The following is a 6000-nucleotide window of genomic DNA, read 5'->3' as shown; positions in this document are numbered from 1 at the left end:
AAACTTATACCTAATACGTCTCACACAAATAATGAGGAATAACATCAACAAGACGAAATATAAATGGTCAAGAAACGTATACACATATTTTCTCAAAATGATGAAGTTGGTCTATACTTAAAAATTTAAGACTACAACAGATGCTAACACATGAAAGCGCTTTTCAGTGTTGTTGAGTAGAAAGAGATGATGGCATGACACTCGGTAGGAGAAGGTGTATTTTAAATCTTTCAATTGGAGAACTAAACCAGGAAAGTCATATATGGGAGAAGCGGACTAAGTAAAATGATTTATTGATATTTTCAATTAATTGAATTATAATACTTTCTATAATAAAACTTTCATAATTATATTAGTAAAAGGTACTCTCTCTGTCCTAATTTATGTGACATAGTTTGACTAGACACGAAGTTTAAAAAAGAAATGAAAGATCTTTGAAACTTGTGGTCTAAAACAAGTCATAGATATTTGTGTTGATTTAAATCATTTCATTAAAGGTAAAAGGAGAAGTTTCAAGTTAAATGATTTTTAAACATAAAAATATATCATTCTTTTTAAGATAGACTAAAAAGAAAAGTGTGATACTATTTTTGTGTTGGGCCGGTGCTAGCACGGGCTTTCATCATCTAGTTGCATATATAATTGCCCTTGCCTTCTTTTAGAGATTCTACGTCCGTATTAGAATAAAATATTCTCTCGAAATTAACTTCACTTGTTCTTATTTTCAGCAATTAACCTATTTTGGAGTACTCTACGGGAGATTTTGACCCTTTACAAATATTTTTTTAATTTTATGACCCTTTTATAAGAGATATTCATTTTTTACACATAAGAGATTTGAAAAAAAAAATAAGAGATCTTAAAAATTCGTTTTCTTCTATTCAAATTGTAAGAGAAGAGTTACTCTAGTGATCTTAGGAAAAATTTTAGGAAACGCTTTCCCCGAACGGGCACACATAGTTACTCTAGTGATTCACGGGAATGCCCTTAGGTCTTTAATTTTTTTCCAAAATTGGTGGTCTTTAATTTTTGCCTTTCGTTAGAAGGAAACGCCTCAAAAATTAAAAAAAAAAAAAAACCGTAAGGTAGATTTGGATTCGCTAGCGAGAGGGCACGAGATTTACACGAGTGCTGCGCACAATTTTGTTACCTTCGATTACTCTCACGGTCAAACTCTACCAACTTGGGATTCCAAAACTTAAGGTAGAATGCCTACCTTATTTTGGGGTGGAATTTTTATTTTAAGTTTTTTTCCATTGTATATACACATAAGAAAGTTATTTTTTCATATTTGGTCTTTAATTTTTGCCTATCGTTAGCACTCCAACTCGCTACAAAACTCTACCTTGCGAAATTATCGAATCTCGAACCCCAAATCTCATGATATTAGGCGAAAGAGGCAAAAGTTAAAGAATACCAATTTGAGCATCAAAAATTAAGGACCAGTGCATTTAAAAGGGCGCTCCGCACAAAAAAGTTTCCAACTTCCAAAACTAGTAGGGGACTCCGAATAAGAAAAAAAAATAAATCTTTATTTCGCACTACAAGCTAATAATATGCCGACGAGAATTGGCATAACTGCCTAACGGGAAGATTTGCACTCATTTTGATGGCCGTCATGGTAAACAATCCTGCGTGGACTTTGCTTTTGTGCTATTTGTGTTCAATTTTAACTCTTCTTTTGTTGGTCTTGTCTCGTTGGATTTGTCCACATTATGGAATCTTAGGCAGGTTTGGATCTGGTTTCGCCACGTAGGTGTGAGTCCTATAGGCCCCGCTGGCGGGAAAATTCTCATTTTATTAACGGAAAAGGGCGTAAAATACCCTTGAATTATTGAATTTGGTGCTTCCACTAAGTTTTAAAATTTTGTTAACCTTTGGGACTGAAATACCCTTATTACCCATTTCATTTATTACGTGGCACCCTTTGATTGGTTGACAATTTAATTAACTTAAACTAATTAATCTCCCCATCTAACCCGATCCAACAAATAAAACCCGCCCCGCCCCAATTAAATCCCCATTCCACTGTATAAAAAAAAACATACAAACCCAGGTCATTACAAACCTTATAAAAAAAACCCACGAACCCATTCCATTACAAATCGTGAACTGTGGTGCTTCAATTATGATGGTTCATTTTTTATCTAAATTATTTATGACAAGATTTCACTCTACATATCAAATTCGTATTCCCGATCGGCCTTGTTATTTATGTGACTTTGATATATATATATATATATTTTTGCTGATGATACCACATCACCCAAAATTATGTGAATTTCCAGTTCCATGACTTTTATCTTCATCTTTTGTTACTGCTTATGATGAGTTGTGATATTGTGAAGTCAATTACCATACCCGTGTACCATATGAAGTAAGATTTTAGTAAACTTTATGAATGTGGACATTACTGAGCTTAACGTGTCAAAATTTGAGTAGAAATTATGGTTTATTCTCTTTGAGTTCACAATTTGTAATGAAATGGGTTCGTGGATTTTTTTTGATATGAAGTAAGATTTTAGTAAACTTTATGAATGTGGAGTTCTTAACATGTCAAAATTTGAGTAGAAATTATGATACACATAAGAAAGTTGGATTTTTTTGATTTCGGGTTCGTATGTTTTTTTTTTATATGGTGGAATGGGGATTTAATTGGGGCGGGTCGGGTTTTATTTGTTGGATCGGGTTAAATGGGGGGATTAATTAGTTTAAGTTGATTAAATTGTCAACCAATCAAAGGGTGCCATGTAATAAATGAAATGGGTCCGTTAAAAATAAGGGTATGTCAGGCCCCAAAGGTTAACGTCAGGGGTATTTTAGGCCTCAAAGGTTAACGTCAAGGATATTTTAGGCCCCAAAGGTGGATGAAGGGTATTTTTGCACCAAATTCAATAGGTCAAGAGTATTTTAGGCCCTTTTCCATTTTATTAATAAGCGATTTCTTAATAAAAAATGAATCTCTTTATTTTTTTTTTTTTTTTGGTAAAAGGTTAAAAGTCATTTCTCTCCCGAACATTTATATATCCCTACTAATAGAATCATAACCAACTTTTCATCCTTCTTCACGCCTTCCTTTTTTTTTTTCTAATAATGTAGTGTGAGTATATCGCTAAAATTGAATTAAGAACGAGATATATTGTATATATAAAAAAAAAAAAAAAAAATTAAAGATCCATTACACTATTTATGGTTGTTCGTATAGCAAAACGAAAAAAAGTTCGGTTGAAATTATTCCAAAACTAGCCATAGGGGTTGGTCTTGACTGAACTAAGGAGAAAAAAACAGGGTTGATAATTATGTTTATGCCGAGAGTGATAGTGCAGCTAGGAGCCAAAGTGGTTCCGTTAAGGTCGCCAAAGAGATTATGGCCATGCATGATTAAAAATTGAAAATTGAGCTTTTCAAATGGCAAATTGTGACAGCCACAAAGCTTAATAGGACGACTTTAGAGGTATTGCCTTTGTCATGGTCGAGGACAAAAAACATTTGGATCCTGCGTATACTTTGCTTTTCGAAAAACTATGCTATTGATCATTGAATTTTTCAATTTTCAACTCATCCTAAGAGTACTCTTTGTTGAGACTTCTCTGTCATTATCGAACTAACTAACTTGAGAGATTGAAGTGTACTCTATATGTATATTAAAGATATGTATATCTAAACTAAAAGATACATACAAATTCTATGGTTTGGATATGATTGTTCCAATGCGTTACAGAAACCATTTAGGTGTGAGTCAAAACACAATAAACTATCTAGAACAAAGAAACATTCATATCAAATTGTATGGTGCTAAAGTGTAATCACAGTGTTATTTATTTTATTATTGGACGGTATAAAATAGGGTCATTTCCATATATAGATTTAGCTTGTCAATGTCGAACACAATTTCATGACTTTCACTTTCACATAACTCTCCAAAATGTTATTATTCAAACGGTTGTACGAATCCAAATCCTAAACTTGATGGTTACTCAGTTGATTTTTTAATTTGTTGTTAATTACTTACTTAGTTTCAATTTATGTGACATATTTTTTCTTTTGAGCTTGTTCCCAAAAAGAATAACACACATTCAATATTGAAAATAATTAATTTTGCATTTCCTACTTTACTTTTAATAAAAGAATTATATCACACAAATGTTAATGACATTGTATATAAATTCTAAATATTTTATAGTTATACAAATATTATGATATATTTTAAAACATAAATTAATTTTATACTCCCCTTCGTCCCAATTTATCCGAGAGTCAATTGAACTAAATTTTGAAGCTAAATTTGATTAAATTAACTCAACATTTAATATTAAAATTTATATATTTGAAAACTACATGAAAAGTACTATAAGTTGCAACTTTTCTCATATCATTTTGATGAAAAAATACACATTAAAATATTGGTTAAAATTCATTACAAACCTTAAAAAAAAAACCCACGGAGAACCCATTTTTTATTATGGTTTAGTGGAAATGAATTAAATGGCTCTTTCCCGGAGGAAGGTGTGCTCTCATTGCTCAGATACTATTTGATTTACATTATCTGTATATATTTTATATTTAATTGAACATTTAACCAATGACAGATGTTTCTTTTAAGATTGATATATATACTAGTATCTGGTGTATCTCATGCTAATCAATACAAACACATTAAAATTGTATAATATTAGAATAGTGTGACTTATATTGAATTTAAAGGAGGAAAATGCAAGATCAAAATGGTGATATATATATATATATATATATATATATATATATATATATATATATATTAAAATTATTAATTGTATTTTTTTTAAGTCCTTGAACAAAGGTTACAATATATAAACAATTTGTAGGGTTTGTATACATGAAGTTTTTGAATTAAGGATTTATAGGTTTAACCAAAAAAAGAGTAAAAGCCAAGCCCAATAAAAAGAAAATTTTAAAACATCAAGTAAATACACAAATAAGGATCTGGAGAAGTAAAATCTTATTCATTCTTTTTTCATTCTCCCAAAATTTAATGTCGAAATCTTACAACTTCTTGTTGTATGATGTCATTTTTTTTTACAAAACTTAGAATGACGTAAGAGATGAGTTAAAGTGGAGAAGTCTTTTAAATCTTTGAAAACCTTTACGTGACAAAAGAGAAAGAACTCTTGAGGCTTTGCTCCAACAATTAGAAAGAATCGTTATATGAGGCTAAGAATGACACCAATGGTCAATGAACGTTGCAGATGGAGTCCGACTTTACGAGGCTTTAGTGTGCACTACTTCAAATGTCGTATTTATTGATTTAGTAGAAATTATGGTTTGTTCTCTTTGAGTTCACAATTTGTAATGAAATGGGTTCGTGGATTTTTTTGATATGAAGTAAGATTTTAGTAAACTTTATGAATGTGGACATTACTGAGCTTAACATGTCAAAATTTGAGTAGAAATTATGATTTGTTCTCTTTGAGTTCACAATTTGTAACGAAATGGGTTCGTGGATTTTTTTGATATGGTTTGTAATGACCTGGGTTCGTATGTTTTTTTTTTATATGGTGGAATGGGGATTTAATTGGGGCGGGTCGGGTTTTATTTGTTGGATCGGGTTAAATGGGGGGATTAATTAGTTTAAGTTGATTAAATTGTCAACCAATCAAGGGTGGCACGTAATAAATGAAATGGACTGTTAAAAATAAGGGTATATCAAAGCCCAAAGGTTAACGTCGAGGGTATTTTAATTCAAAGGTTAACGTCAAGGATATTTAGGCCTCAAAGGTTAACGTCAAGGATATTTTAGGCCCCAAAGGTTAACGTCAAGGATATTTTAGGCCCCAAAGGTGGATGAAGGGTATTTTTGCACCAAATTCAATAGGTCAAGAGTATTTTAGGCCCTTTTCCATTTTATTAATAAGAAAATGATTTTTTCAGATTTCTTATATGTAAAAAAATGAATCTCTTTATAAAAGAATTCATAAAACAATTTTTTTTTTTTTTTTTTTTTTTTTTTTTTTTTTTTTTAAA

The sequence above is a fragment of the Lycium ferocissimum genome, chromosome 5 (genome assembly GCF_029784015.1).
Source record: "Lycium ferocissimum isolate CSIRO_LF1 chromosome 5, AGI_CSIRO_Lferr_CH_V1, whole genome shotgun sequence".
NCBI lineage: Eukaryota > Viridiplantae > Streptophyta > Magnoliopsida > Solanales > Solanaceae > Lycium > Lycium ferocissimum.
Note: the sequence above shows the minus strand (reverse complement) of the source record.